General features: G+C 39.2%; 1 long non-coding RNA gene across 1 annotated transcript in view; it reads left to right on the forward strand.

The window, feature by feature from the left end:
• Positions 1 to 5600: 5600 nt before the first annotated feature.
• The window catches only part of LOC143270737 (uncharacterized), a 60765-nt gene continuing 49685 nt past the window's right edge, over positions 5601 to 16680 (forward strand). The window contains exon 1 of the long non-coding RNA XR_013047974.1: positions 5601 to 5721. This is a non-coding gene — a long non-coding RNA (uncharacterized LOC143270737). The remainder of the gene's footprint in view (positions 5722 to 16680) is intronic.

Genomic DNA, 16680 nt, shown 5'->3' on the forward strand with positions numbered 1-16680 from the left:
AAGCCAACAAGGCAGTTTTTTTTGGGTCAAGACTTCTCAATCATAATTTGTGGAGATATTTGTGTAAATGGTTGGCATCACCCTGTTGCTGTCTAATTGGGATTTGCTGTGACAAGAAGGTGTCATTCTAATTCATCCTTCAAAGTGTCTCCATACCCAAATCCTTGGGCTGAGCCTGTGATGAGATGAGAGAATGTTTATATTCTTGTCCCTCTCAGGCTTCTGAATTAAGTTGTTATCCTACTGAACAGGGGCTCTAAACCATAAGACTGGGCTTTGCTCAGTGTGGTGTGTAAGTAAAGGGTTGCCAGATAAGATGTTGGGATCCAAGAGCCTGAGGGTGTTAGAGGAAAGGACTCTGGCGCCCTTCCCAAGCAAGGACAGTAAAATACCACTATGGTACTGATAAGGACAATTTACTTTCCACTTTCTTGGACCACTTAGAGCAGTAAACAGAACATGCAAAAGTGAACGGCCAAGAATGTGAGGCCACACCTTGACTGCATATGTTTTCTTTCTTTCCCTGCGACCCAGTCTGTCCTTACGGCTGCCCTAGCTCTAGTCCCTGCTGAACTTACTGGCTTACCAGCTATACAGAATGTACCTGTTGGGGTTGCAAGCTCCACCTAACAGGACCTAAAACTGGATAATGCACTGCTATTATATAGTGTGGAAAGTGATAGCATTTCTAAAAGATTCCACACAATAGGGAAAGTAGGAGTGAGAGGACTTGGACACTGGTCTACGGATATAGAAACTTGTTGATATGAATTTTTATGGCTAAGCAGGGTTACATCCTATATTAGGCCTTCTAACAGCCCTCAGGAGATGGACAATGGAGAATGTTAGCTTCCCATCATCTGGGATCTTGGGATGGGCTTATAAGGCAACAGATGGTATGCAGCATGGTAAGTTGGCAAGAATGGAGGAAGCTGAATTGAGCTCTGAGCCTACCCAGTTGTTTCTCAGGGGCTTCCTAACAACTATAATCCCTTCTTACTGGCAGTGATGGCTAATGCTAAAACAATTCAAGAAATCACAGTGCCCTGGATTTAATAGATTTGTGGAAGACCAATCAAATCAAGGGTTTCTGGTTAATTCTATGAACATGGCCTACAACCATAAATGCATTCTTCATCTCTAATATTTATTGGCCCTATATACTGGGTCACACACTTTTCAGTGGGTACCCTAGCAACAAGAGGCACTTGCCCAGTAGTTCTCAACATTCTTAATGCTGTGACCATTTAATACAGTTCCTCATGTCGTGGTGACCCCTCAACCATAAAGTTATTTCATTGCTACTTCATAACTGTAATTTTGCTACTGTTAGGAATCGTTGTATAAATATCTGATATGCAACTCCAAAGGGGTTGTGACCCACAGATTGAGAACCACTGCAGACCAACTAATCTGGACAGATATTAATTTGACTATCCCTGTAATATCCCAGCAACAACCAGTTCTAAAACTCCAAGATTTACTTCCTGGATCCTCTGGACCAAACAGACAAGTTAACAGTCTTACCCACATATTTTGGTATAAGCAAGCCCCAGATTCAGCCAGATGACACTTTTTCTAGGGAACCAACCCCTGGAGACATATTAGGCACTTATTACAACTGAAGCCCTTACCATGAAAGAAACAATTGCCCTGTAGACTGATATTCCTATTATACCACAAGTCATAGAAAAATATCCCCATTCAATTAGATTACCAGCAGAATCATCCTCATTAAAATGGAAACGTTATCTACTGGATTGAAGTAAACTCACCCTTAATTGTCTGTCTGAGACACTGGCTTCTTTCTACTCTATGCATAGTCCATAGCTAAAGGGAGACCATTGCTTTTCTTTTTCAGTGTTGCAAAAGGCAGAACCTTTTTATGAAGGATCTGGCCAGTTCAGCACAATACCAGAATACATGGTACCACATAGCCAACTACAGCAACAGTTCCAGGGAATCCAATACTGTCTTCTGACCTCTGTGGACACTGTACACATGGGGTATACATACACACTTGCAGGGAACACTCATACAAATACAATAAAAATAAATCTATAAATAATGAAAACAAGAATGTAGTGACAAATTAATTTCAGTCGTTAGCTTGTATGCCTACAATATTGCAAGTCTTTTCACACCATCATGTTTATTTACTCCTTTACTCATACGAGCATGTCAACACATTCACTCATATGAACATGCTTTCTAAGTTATAGAGCAGATAGACTTTTCCACTTGGGCCTATCCTCGCCTCACTAACACACACAAAAGTTCCTATGACCACCAAACAACATATTTGCATTCTATTAGTTGCTTTTCTCAGGGCTGTGACACAGTGTCTGACAAAAGCAATTTCGGGAGGGGAAGCTATATTTTGGCTCAGTTTGAGGATACACTAACTCACTGCACAGATGGTTTGGTGGCAGGTACATGAGGGATCTGGTCACATTGCACATGCAGTCAGGAGCAGAGAGTGATCAAGGCTGGTGCTCAGCTCTCATTTTCTCTTTTATTCTGTTTGGCACCTCATCCCATGGAATAATGCTGTTCATATTTAGCATGTTTATATTTAGCATGAAGAAACCCCTCCCCCTATTTTGTTCTTTTGCAAAAATCAAGGTATATTCTAGGGTTTCCTGGTTGACCTCAACAGATAAACTGAGATGATAGTCTTAGTTCAGAAATGATCTGAATGTAGATTTACAGTCTACGTGTACAGCTGGCTAAGTGAGATCGCTTTCACAGTTCTGCATGTATCCCATTGGCTCCCCATTAGTCACTGAACTCTTAAAACTGGTATTGTAACATTATTACAATGTTTTGCACCAATTTTATAAACTTTACAGTACAATATGTGTTCCTTTTCTAAGGCAAACCAAAGGTATATTTCTCAAGGTTCTGCTGCTATCAGCAGCGTTGATGGAGGATTTTTTATACATTTGTAATAGATAGAAATAAACCAGAAAAAAAAAGAAGAAAAAAAAAGTGGTGGAGGAGAAGGTGAACACTGCAAGAATACTCAAAAGGGCTGAGAGTTGCAAACGCCAAGATTGGCTTTGCATAGTAAATGGAATAGAACAGCTCTGAAATATAGCTTACTTTTCCTGGTTTGGTCTGACAGAATGATTGAATGCTTTTGTACAAAAATCAGAGCCTTAAAAACAAGGATTTGGTGAGATTGTAAAATGGTGTGCCACTTTGGCAAAACAGTCTGGTGGTTGGTCAAAATGCAAAACATTGTTACTCTGTTACTCAACAATTCTACCCTTAGGAATATACCTCAAACTACTGAAAATGTGCACCTATGAAACATGTACATGAAGGTTTACAGCAGTGTGTTGCTAATAGTAAAAAAGTTAAAACAACTCAAATAGCTATCAAATACTGAAGAGAAATAAAATGTGGCTTATTCATACAATAGAATATTATTAAGACATAAAAATGAATGAGAAACTGACAGATTAAATGACTTTGGTGAACCTTCATAATTTCATTTGTAGATCTTTCCATTTCTAATTTATAAATACATTTGGGGTTATAAATTATAAATGTACTGCCTCCTGTCAACATTGTTTACTTGTATTTGATGATTTCTGTGTCAAATATTATATGGAAATGTTTCCAAGTATTTTCTGTATTAACTGTGAATGAATAGAACAAAATAAATTGCCTGTGATGGGAAAAAAAAAAAAATAAAATAAAATCAGTATTAACTAGTACACACATGATTATTGTACGTAACTATAATTACACAACTCTCACAAACCACTCACACACTCATACATATTATACTCAGTAAGAATGGTATATATAAATATATATACTTATGAATATGCTCCCAACTTGACTCACATACAAGACAGACCGGCATTCTTGTAAACACACTTAAACACTTGCTCACAAATTCTCTGACTTTCACATTTCCCCATCACAGAATTCCATTCATCTCTCATAATTTTTAGGTATAATCCAGTTAGGAAATTTCCATTTGTCATTCACATATGTTTGCCTTTTTCTCTAGGATAAAAACATATACCATGGTGGCTATATATGCCTGTCATCCAGGCACTCAGGGGTATTAGCAGGATTATTTTAAGTTTAAGGCCAGCCTGTTTTTTGCAGCAAGACCTCATCTCAAAACATAACACAAATCATATACCATTATTAAGCCAGGTTTCATGGTGTATGCCTGTCATCACAGTATGTGGGAGGATGAAGCAGGAAGACCATAAATTTGAGCTAAGTCTGGGCTATATAGTGAGTTCAAGGCAACCCTAGGTAGGGAGACACTACCTTAAAAAATATCAAAACACAGGAACATATATCATTGTTTATATGTGAATGCTTTGCATGAAGAAATTGCACTTTTTAGGTCTTTTAACTTGATTTTTATTTGCATTTTAAAACTGTGTTAGGGGCTGGGGCGGCCCCAAGCTTTCCTTTTCCGGTGGCAGCGCTGCAGTGAGGAGTTTGTGTTCATACTCGCAGCAATGCGGTCCAAGGGTCCGCTGCGGTCGGTTCAAGTCTTCGGACACAAGAAGACCACCACAGCCACGGTGCACTGAAAACAGGGAAATGGGGTCATCAAGGTGAACACACATCCCCTGGAGATGATTGAGCCTGCAGTACAAGTTATTGGAGTCCGTTCTGCTACCGAGTAAGGAGCGATTTGCTGGTGTGGATATCCGGGTCCGTGTGAAGGGTGGTGGTCATGTGACCCAAATTTATGCTATCCTACAGTCCATCTCCAAAGCCCGGACCCTGCTTGTAGCCAATCAGCGTCGATCCGCGTCCCTGTCAATGCTGCTTGTAGAGGATCAGCTTCGCTGTGAATCCTGCTTATAGCGATCTACGTACGTCGCTGTGAATCCCGCTTGTAGCTGATCGCGTCCCTGTGAATCCTGCTTGTAGCCGATCCAAGTCACTGTAAATCCAAAATTTCGGAGGTCCTGGTGCCCGTGCTTGATACAGAAATCCTACCGATAAGCCCATCTCAAGGATCAGGGTTTAGCTTTGTAATAAACATCCTAGGGTTAATATTTAAAAAAAAAAAACTGTTAGTATATTTAAATCTACATAATACTTTCCATTGATTAAGTAATATATCTTTGTTGTGATAGGCTATTTTTTTAGTCTTTCACACAGTGCCTTGCTTATATCCATTTTTGTTGTTATAATAAATTATAGTGAGATGATTTACTATTGGGGCATGAGGAACTTCTTATCCTTATATAAAATACAGGGCTATCAACAGTTCCAGGAAGGCATGTGCTGTTCATTCCCTTGGATATTAGTAATCATGGAAGCCTAACTTTTATATGTTTATATTTTCAGTTTCAAATAACTATTTGTAGTGGGAATTCATTCCACCAATTAGCTTTAAGGTATAAGTCTTAGGGCGTGGTTTCTGATCTGCTTACGTGATCGCTTAAAAGGAGAGAAAGAGAGTCGCGCCTCTCCTTTCTCGTCCTTATCCTCCTCCGCTTCCCGGTTGTCCCCCATCTGCGTCCTCCCTGTCGTTGTCGTCCCTGTCCCAGTAGTCCTTGTCTTCATAGTCCTCATCGTTCTTGTTCTCCTCCTCCTCCTCCTCCTCCTCCTCCTCCTCCTCCTCCTCCTCCTCCTCCTCCTTTTCTCCCCCTCCTCGGGGATTCAGACGGTTGGATCTATTCCTTCCTGGGCAGGACGGACCGCGGCTGTTCACTTGGTTCTGAATTGGTGAGTATATCTTTTCTTTTATTACCTTAATAAATCCTTGTTACCCCCTTAAACAGACTCATAATAACTAGTTAAGCAATATCATCTGTAAAATGATTTAATCTAAATTAGAAATGACCTTTATGAAGAAATACATACTAGTGAAACAGGATAAAACACACTAGAGATACAAATTCATTACCAGTCCTGAAAGCATTTTAAAAAGTGAGTTGGGGGCAGGAGAGATGGCTTAGCAGTTAAGAGCACATACTGCTCTTGCAGAGGAGCCAGTTTAGATGGCCAGCACCTACATCATGGCTCTCAACCAAACCATCCGTAACTCCAGTCCCAGGACATCTGATGGCCACTTCTGAGCCCCACAGTCACTAAGCAGGCCTGTGGTGCACAAACATATATGCAGATAAATCACTCATACATATGAAAATAAATAAATTTCTTTGAAGTATGTGTAAAAAAAAATAATAATACTAAAATTCTCCTGAAATACACAAGCACAGTAATAGGAACATTTGGCTTGTCAAAAGTTATTTCATAAAATGTCTTTATGAATGAGTTTCCAGCGCATTTTATGAGATGTTGTTTTGCTGAAGCTGTAAAATGATGAAGTCCACAGATGTAGGAAGACCAAAAAAAATAGCTATGAATTATAAGTAGAAGCCAAGGATCATCAGGCATAATGACATAGTTCTGTTTTCCAGGCTATTTTGGAGGCTGGGGCAAGAGGGATCATAAGTTTAAGAGCTGTCTGGTCTTCAGCCTGAGCTCAAGGCCAACCTTGCCAACATATCAAAACTCTGCATCAAAACAAAAAGTGTAGGCTAAGGATGTAGCTCAGTGGTATGGCATTTATGTAGCAAGTGTATGGCTCTTAGTTTAATCAGAAAAGCAAAAATAGCAAGCCTTGCTAAATTTCCCCAGCTTATTACCACTGGCACATGTCTGATCCTTCTTCTACATTACTGTCAACTCTTGACAAATGCAAGCACAAAAATATACAAGTTTCACTGATGCTTTGAGGCTTAATTTCTGGAGATTCTTGTGCCATATAAAATTTACACTAATTTGTATACTTTTATTTTGATAATCTATGTTTTGTTATGGATGTGTATTTCAGCCGTGATACTAATGACTGTTGAGAAATCTTTTCTTCCTTACATACAGCTCCTATGTGTAAAGGGAAATCTGAGGTTATTACAATGTGCCATTGCTTGGCCTCGAGGTATAAGTCTGTAATCTCAGCTAGCCAGAAGGCTGAGACTGGAGGACTGTAAGTTTTAGTTCAGCTGGCTAGAGTGAGTTCCAGGTCAGTGTGGAAACAGTGAAACCCTGATGAACCTCAGTGGTAGAGTACATGCCTGGCATGAATGAAGCCTTAGGTTCAATTTCCTGGACTTAAAAAATTTGCTTTCCCTATGATGCACCTGTCTCATATCAGCAAACCATGCAACTTCTTCCATAGAGGATCGCCCATTCCCCACTTCTTTCTTCTACTAACCCTCCTAGACTTCTAGCATGCATTCCTGTTTATAACTCCAACTGCAATGATTCTTTCCTTGGTTTGCACTTAAATATTATTAATATTTACATATATTTTCCTACCCTATGATTTCATATCCTTAACAACTTAATTGATGGACCTGGCCTCCTTGCCTGATAACTTCCTAACACATACTACAAAGCTGCAAATTTATTTCACTTTGCTAATACTGTAAGAATGGAGGATGTGGTTAAGAATCAGCCTGCAGAGATTCCCTTTTACTCATGTGCCTTCTTTTTTTTCAATTCTCATAATAAAATATTTAGAGTACTAGTAAAATTTCTGTCCTATTTTCTAAAACCTCCATCAGGATGCCAAGTATCAAAGAATCAATTTTATTATAAACACTTTGAGTTTTTTAAAAATCCACTATATGTTTTGACAAGTGAAAAAAAACAGAAAATCATATACCTCACTGCCTGGGAAAGAAAACAGTCCCTCCCTTGGGTAGCCAATTCTCAAAGTTAATAGAAGCCCAACCAAAGCATGCCTTTTAATACATAAATTAACCAAGCAATAACTGTCCTTCTCTCTGACACTTACACTCCAGGAGGAAATATTCCTCTGCCTTAGTCATCCCAAAGCCAGGTACCAGATAAATGCATCTAGTGTAGCGAATCACAAAACTATTGAAAGTAAACAACCCAGAACTTTTCAAGCTTCCTCCCTTGCTTCTCTTATGGAAACTTGAGTCAAATTCTTAACCTAAGAGCTCATTCCTTCCTGTTTTCTGCCTGGTGATAACGTCTTTCATAGGTGGTCTGGCTTTGCTTGGCATTGTAACCGGGTCTCCTTTACTAAGGGAGAACTTTTGAAAGATGTATTTTATTGTGATGCTAGAGAAATGTCTCAATGATTAAGATCACTTGGTAAACTCTTCCAGAGGACCCGAGTTCAATTCCTAGCACTCAAGTCCTGTGGCTCACAGGTCCCTGTAATAAAGATTTGCTTTATTTTATGTGAATGAGAGTTTGCATTGCATGTGTGTGTTTGCAGCATGTGTGTGACTTCAGAGGAAAAAGAGGGCATCAGATTTCCTGGAACTAGTTACAAAAGGTTGTGAGATACCACATGATTGCTGGGACACGAACCCTGAACCCAGGTTCTTTGCACAAGCAACGAATACTCTGAGCCATCTTTCCAGCCTCAAGCATAAAAATTAAAAGGGTGACTGCCATTGTTTTTGAATGGCTTTAATATTTTTTATGTGTTTCTCTAACCAGTCTCTTTAAGTTATGCCACTGTCCAGACTTCTTGAAGGCCACCATCTCATACTGGTAACAAAAACTGAACATAAACTGCCTTTCAAGCCCTGGCTTCAGGAGCATGTTAAGAGGACTCCAAAGGAATCCTCAAATCCAGGCCGGCAACCAAAGCACACCATAACCCACACTGCTATACATACACACACTTGTGGTTTGCAGGCTTGACTCAAACGGATAAGCACATGCCTAATTGTGGGTTTCCCTACTTTTATCCTACCTTTATATAATCCTGGAGCTATTGTCTGAAAAGGGAAGGAAGTTTTCTAGACCACATGTTTTCCTGGTCTGACCAACTACATTTGTTTTACCATCTCTTGAGGTAGCAGTCAGCCAAATCTAGTCTCATGGGATTTTCAGAGTCAGGCCTAATACTTTAGTAACAATACACCTCCTGTCTCAAAGTCCTGTGAGCATAATGGAGTAATGCATTAAGTATTTATTTTCCTGAGCCTCTTTTCTTTTTCCCCTTGTGGCCACCACTGACTGATCATCTCTAAAAGAATTACAAACCGAATGTGCTACCAAGGAACATGTGAGAAGATATTAAGACTATGCACAAAGCATTGAGATAAACTTCTATTAATGTACAATGAGGCCTTATATTGTCCTTGCCTATGCCCTGTCCCTTCCCCTTCTCTGAGCTTCCAGTATAGCCAACTGTAACTTTCTTTAACCAGATCTTCTTTATTAGGATAATTCTGTTATCATTTTACAATTTTAGTTTAAAATGTTTTATTAGAAAACATTGCTAAGCTATATAAAGTAATTAAGATTCCTACACCACAAATATGGCAGAAGTGTACCAGATACCTTCCCAAATTTAATTCAATTCTATTTTCTTCTCCTTTTCCTCCTCGTCTTCCTCATCGGCGTCCTCCTCCTCCTCTCTCTCTGTCTCTTTCTCTGTTTTTCAAGACAGGGTTTCTCTGTGTAGCCCTAGCTGTCCTGGAACTCTCTCTATAGACCAGGCTGACCTCAAACATCTACCTGCTTCTGCCACCAGAGTACCAGAGTACTGGGATTAAAGGCATGCACCACCGCCTGGCTCTCTCATTCTTTATATGCATCATACTTAATGCTTTTGTTTACTATATATGTATAGTGTGTGTGTGTGTGTGTGTGTGTGTGTGTCTGTGTCTGTGTCTGTGTCTGTGTGTGTGCCCATTATCAAATTATGGTAAGAGCTTTGGATATTTTAAACAATTTTAAATGTGTTTATAGTGTTTTAAATTTCATGAGCCCATTCATGGATATAAATAAATCTGTCCTAACTAGGAGTTGGTGGCTCATGTCTGTAATTCCAGTACTCTGGAGGCAGACAAGAAGGTAAAGAAAAAGAGTGAGTGTAGTCAGAAGTTTGTCCGGTCCTGCTCGGCCTTTGCAGTCTGGACGAATCTCTCCCACCTACATCCTGCAGCTTCTTGATCCCATATAAACACACAGAGGCTTATATTATTTACAAACTGTATGGCCTGTGGCTAAGAATTCTTGCTAGCTAGGTCTTTCATCTTAAGTTAACCCATTTCTATTAATCTATGTATTGCCACATGGCTGTAGCATTGCCAGTCTGCTAGCATGTTGCTCTTTGGGCAGTAGGCTGATGTCTCCTCTGCCTCTGCCTCTGCCTTTCTTCTTCCTGTCTCTCCTGAATTTTCCCTCCTGGCTCCATCCTGCCCTGCCATAGGCCAATTCAGCTTTATTTATCAAGCAATCAGAGCAACACATATTCACAGTGTACAGAAAGACATCCCATAGTACTTCTCCATTTCTGTCTAATCAAAAAGAAAGGTTTTAACATAGTAAAATTATATATAACAAACCAGCTATCAAGCAAGAATTACAGTTATAATATCTAATTTATTTGTATTTGGCAAAATTAAAGAAAATATTCTATCATCTATCTTATATTTGAATCTAAAGTTTCATGTCTAATTTATCTTTTTCATAACCAAGGAAAATTATAATTATCTAATCTTCAACTACATCAAAGACTCCAGAAGGATATAATATTACCTAAGTAAACAGGAAGTGCATTGTAAGCAACTTCCAAAGTTCTAGAAATGACAGAGACATCTAGCTGCCTGGACAGTCACCCAAAGTTCCTCTGCAATGTTGGGGCATCTATCTTCAGCTTATAGGTGTAGAGTCTCTCAATCACTTCTCCCTGTGTCCTGCAGAATGTCTGGCAGTCTTCTTTGCGAAGCAAGAACCTGAAAGACCATCTTGCCTTGTTTTGGCAAAATTCAGTGGTCATATTCCTATAGGTCCTGTATGTCCAGTTTTGACAACGTATTATCTATAGGCTGTTTCTCTGTAACCGTATAATGCAGTGCTGAGATTGGTTCACCTTTAAATTCCTGTGTCTGGGTCTGAATTTCTCAATGATCTGTTTTAATAAATTTTTCTAAAACTTTTATCTTGGCACTTATATTACCAACTTTTTAATGATAAAACAGAAATGATCAACCAAATAATATTTATGATTGATATTACAGACATCCCATCACATTAATTATCCTCTCATTTAATTGTTCCATTTTCAGAATGTCAGTCATATTATCAGTGACCAAATTCCCTCCATTGTAAAAATGTTTCCCATTTTTTAATGTGGGAAAAAAATTCTTTTTTAACTAATTTCTCCCTTTAAGAAATCCCAATTGTCTCACCAAATCTGCTGATGTGAGGCTGACTGCTTCTGCATAGTACATTAGAAGCCTGAGCGAGTTTCAAGGCAGCTACCTAAAGTGGATCCAGGGAGAGCCCACAACCCACCAGGAGAGAGGCCAAAGAACCAGCCCTCTGCATGAGAGAATGCTAGAAAGCAGCTAACTCCTATGGTTTTTGGAGCCCCCCCCCCAAAAAAAAAAAAAAAAAAAAAAAACCTATGGAGTTTGCCGCAAAAAGGCTGCAACAAAATTTTAGCCAGCGGGTTAGGGACTCTGGCCCATGTGGGGTAGAGACTCTGGCTATGTTCAGCTTGGGCCTGAGCCTGCAAGGCCACAGAGAAGTGGCTTTTTGGTGAATCCGTGCCCTGCAAGTTGGATGTCAGATATAACATGAATCTTAAAAGATCTTTTAATAAAAAGCCCAGAGCCAGATATCAGGGTGAAAGCTGAAAGATCAGAGAAGCAGAACAGCCAGCTACTAGTTCTTACCTCTACGAAATCCTCAGCCTATAAGAGAGTGAGTTCCTGTTTCCTCATGCCTTATATACCTTTCTCTGTCCTGCCATATTACTTCCTGGGATTAAAGGCATGTGTGCTTCCCAAGCAAAGGCATGAGATCTCAAGTGCTGGAATTAAAGGTGTGTGTCACCATTGCCTGGCTCTGTTTCTCTCCTAGACTGGATCAATCTCATGTAGCCCATTGTGTCCTGAACTCACAGAGATGAGAGAGATCTCTGCCTCTCAAGTGATAGGATTAAAGGTGTGTGCCACCACTGCTGACCTCTATGTCTCATCTAGTGGTTGGCTCTGTCCTCTGATTTCCAGGCAAGTTTATTAGGGTACACAATATATCACCACAAGTGAAAGACAGAAGGAAAGAAATCGGGAAAAGAGTCCACATTAAAAGACAAAATTCTGCCGGGCGTTGGTGGCGCACGCCTTTAATCCCAGCACTCGGGAGGCAGAGCCAGGCGGATCTCTGTGAGTTCGAGGCCAGCCTGGGCTACCAAGTGAGCTCCAGGAAAGGCGCAAAGCTACACAGAGAAACCCTGTCTCGGAAAAAAAAAAAAAAAAAAAAAAGACAAAATTCTTCCAATAATCCTTTATGGTTTAATATTCTATAATTTCATTAACTGGTTCTGAATGGAGCTGTTCAGAACCCCTATGTTTCAAAGGTTTTATTCTTGCTCTATTCTACCCACCACTGGCTCTCTACAAAAAGTGATGAGTTTGGCATTTAGGTCAAGGAGATAGACATACATAGAGCCCAAGCTCCCTTGCAGTCACATGTGGTACCTAAATCTGGGGCTTATATATGCTGTCCTTGTAGTCCAAAGTCCCAGTATCCAAGGGGCATACAAGATTTTATTCATTGATTCAGTCTAATTGCTGAGATAGCAACCTCTAAGAATATACTCCCTTATTTAAGAGATTGGACCTATGTGATCAGTAAGGCATTGAGGAAACAACAGAGCATACTATCAAGGCAAAGAGACCAAGGTCCCATAAATCCTACACCCAATAACCTAATACCTCCCAGTAGGTTCTACTTCTTAAAAATTTTATCATTTCCCAATAACATCATAGACTAAGAATTAAACCTTAAACACACAGGCCTTTGGTATATATTTCAGATCAAACTATAGCAGCAGAGTAGAAAATGCAGTTATGAACTCAAATAACATTTCAAGAGAAGTGATGCCTGTCATGTCTAAAGGGAACCCCAAGATGAGTCTTGGCTCAGCTTAAGCTGCACTATAGAAGGACTGCTATTGCTCACTCTCATAGTTACTTAGGAACCTGTGAAAAGGATTGTGTCTATCAGGAAGGACCACTTCCTTATTGACACTTGCCTATGGTGCATGCCAAAGCCACTGGGCTTCCAGCCCCCTCCTCCATATCATAAACTTCCAGGCTATTCCAGTTCACAGGATTCACTACCCCCACCCTGCAGCTACCAGTTTTTCTTGGTAAAACAGGGAGGTTTTTCCTGCTCCTGCTCTTCTCTGCCCTCGCCAGTCTGCCCCCATCCTATCCTCTCTGCTCCATAAGAGGGAGCCGAGGCTACTTTGTACTTTCCCAAAAGGCCCTAGCTATTTTCTCATGTATCTACAATAAAAAAACCCTTCTTCCCACCCATGGATTGGTCAGTTCAGTGGATGGATTCTCTGCCCCCTTGCTGATACTGCCTAGATTTTACATTTTCTGGTTACTAAAAGATAGGTTTTATCTTAAACAAAAAGGAGAAAGGTGTCAGATATTCTAAAAAATACCAATGTCTGAAGACACCAAAGGATGCTAAAGTTAAGAAGGGCCATCTACACAAAAGCCAGACTGTTATCAAGCACTTCAAACACCTTCTTAAAAAAAAAAAAAAAAAAAAGGCCGTGTAGTGTAGCTGGTTTACAAGATACAAATAAATTCATGTGTAATTGGAGCCCTTTAGAATTTCACTTTCTATGGGGTGAAGAGATGATCATGTATAAAAAATATCAATATAAACTAGGATATGAAATGTGCTGCTATATAACATGCAAACCGCTATTGAAGCTAGTAAGCAGGACTCTAGGCAGCCTTAACTAAGCATAGAAAACAGAATCCTAATTATAATACATGATCCTTGTTGTCTCTAATCCTTTATTCTTTTTAGTTATGTTACTCATTTTCCTTACGTAGGCTTTTAAAGCAAATTTGTTCTTTTAAATTTCCTCCTTAATTCAAAAAAAGTTCTGAACCTGTAAAAATGTATGTAGAGTATTATATCCATGTGTTTCTCATCCAATCTAGCAACAAACTTATAAAAAGAATTGAACTTCACTGTGCATGTCCCCAGCTGAATTCTACCTTTTTTTTTTTTCCACAAAAGTTATCCACTGTCCTTAGTATGGTATTTATCTTCTTCATAATTCTTTCTGAATGCTGTATTTGTACATATATACATATATTTTTACATACATACATATATGTACATATATAGAATGATACAAACAGCATTCAGAAAGAATTATGAAGAAAAACACCATATAAAAGAAATGCACGCACACACACACACACACACACACACACATATGCCTTTCACCATAAACAAAATAAAAATACTGTTTTACATTTCCCAAGTTTTTCTCTATCTGTATTTTATGGCCATTGCTCAATCTTTGCACATTTGTGACAGAGCAAAATATTGCAATGGTTCTTCCTTATATGCTCGCTGAGGCTACTTTAGGTTTAACTAGAATTTTATCTCTTTGATGGAGAATCCCATGGAAAATTACCCAACTCTGTTCAAGAAAATCGAGATCAAGACACTCTCCTGATAACTTAGCTTCTGTTAAACTGCCTGTTTGTGCAGAACCTCCCCTTCCAGATGACTGCTTATCTTAGCTTCTGTTAAACAGCCTGCTTGTGTAGAACCTCCCTGCTGGAACTGCAAAGTGAGATACCAGACTATGGCTTTTGCCTTTAAAACTTCTTTCTCTAAATGCTCAGAGCTACACTTGGGTCCTGTATGCCTGAGTGCAGTCTCAGCTGCTTGGAATTAAGACTTTTAACTGACTACAAACTGTGTCTGAGTAGTTATCATCTGCTGGGCTCCCCATCACACCTTAATGAGTTCAATGGTGTCCTTCACCGAGATAAGCTGCAGAGGCAACTCTTAAAAACCATGGATGTGACCTAAGAACATTTTCCCCCATAAAGTTAAGACGAAGTAATACTGGATAAAGATGGACCCTTAATTCACTGATTGGCATCCTGGTAAAGAACAAACCTAGAGACAGGGATCCAAAAGAAATGCTACATGAGGATGGAGAAAAATATTAGAATGATACATTTGAAATTCAAAAGTTGCCAAAACTTGGTGTCAACCTCCAGGAGCCAGCAAAGAGGAAAAGACAAACTTTCCTTTGAGCACCTCCAGAAGGAATGACTCCGCTAGCAACTTCATTGCAGATTTACAACCATCAGAACTATGAGCAAATGAACTTCTATTGTTTGAAGCTACCCAGTTCCCGACTTTGTTATGGCTTCCCTGGGAAATAAGCCCATCCTTTCATCAGCTCGGTGTTTGCTGGTGACAAGCCGTTATACCAGCAAAGGAAGATGTGGTGGATTGAACTGTTTGCCTTATGGAAGTGCAAGGAAAAACAAAAACAAAAACAAGAAGTGGCCAGGGTCCTGATATCTCCTTCAAGAGCACACCCCAGAGCACTTGAAAAAAATGCTCCACTTCCTAAAGGTTCCAATACCTACCAAGCGTGCAGCAAACCAAAGGTCCAAACCTTTAACATCTGGGTTCTTGGCTGACATTCAAATCACAAACACAGTACCTATGAGTTAAGGAAGGCTGGTTCTACAAAACCTTTCCCCTTCTTGCAGCAAACCAGCGGTGCTCTGAGGTTCAAGCGCTCAGAGCTCTTAGAGGACTTAGGAAACCTTGTCCTCCAATGAAGGTTTGCATTGAGTAGCTCAGATTCAATACGTCTGGAGTAGAGTCTGAGAATGTATACTTCTAGCAAATTTCCAGCTGCTGCTGGCGCTGCTGGTTCAGTTACCCATTAGTATTATTTAGTATCATCTTTTTCAAGATGAGACAAAACTAAAAAGATAAAACAAAAAACCCCCATGGATTAACACAACATAAAATGGCTGTAGTTTTATGCAAAACAAACTTTTATTTTTAACATGAACATATCTATAAAAAGGTCACTGTGTAGTCAGATGTCTGTTGATGACATCTTTATATAGTGACTTTAGAACACAATCAATTTTCTAAACTACTAAAAGTGGGAAAACTAATGAAAACCATTTCTTCCTTCGTCCATTTCTTTCTTCTCGGCTTTCCAACTGTAGGAGGAAATAAGAGATAAGCAACATTTGTATTTTCTTAAAAGGCACTACTGACACTCTTGCCAATTCTATGTAATGCCACTGTCTCTCAACAAGGAAAAAGTAAACCACTTCCCTGCCATGCTTCCTTAGCCGATCTTCAGTTACCAGAATGCTCATGGGGTTCATAGCTTCCATAATCTGATCATATCAACCTCATTATCCAACTAGCAACCACTATAAAGGCCTGGTTTTTCTTTTTCGTTAACTGCTTCTCAGAGCACAAAACTTTGCATGTTTATATACCAACCCTACACATTCCTTAGCTTCCCAGCTACTCAGCTTCCATCTCTTTAAAATGAGATCTTCATCTCTTGAAAAATCTCATTTAAAAGATTTTAATTTAAAAAAATAAATAATTAAAATTTAAAATAAAAAATTAAATTTGAAAAAGATTTAATTTTGTTTTAAATAGAGATTTTCATCTCTTTAAAACTAGATTGAGAAGTGGGAAAATTCAGAAAGACAAAAAGAGACAAAGATGAACACAGAAATATAATGCCCAATTCCCAATTCAGTAAAAACAAACTTTAATTTTTTTTTAGTTTCATATAATTTGAAATATTAAAATCAAAACTAAGCTGATAATTTACAAATGAATCATGAG

The sequence above is a fragment of the Peromyscus maniculatus genome, chromosome X, assembly GCF_049852395.1.
Source record: "Peromyscus maniculatus bairdii isolate BWxNUB_F1_BW_parent chromosome X, HU_Pman_BW_mat_3.1, whole genome shotgun sequence".
Lineage (NCBI taxonomy): Eukaryota > Metazoa > Chordata > Mammalia > Rodentia > Cricetidae > Peromyscus > Peromyscus maniculatus.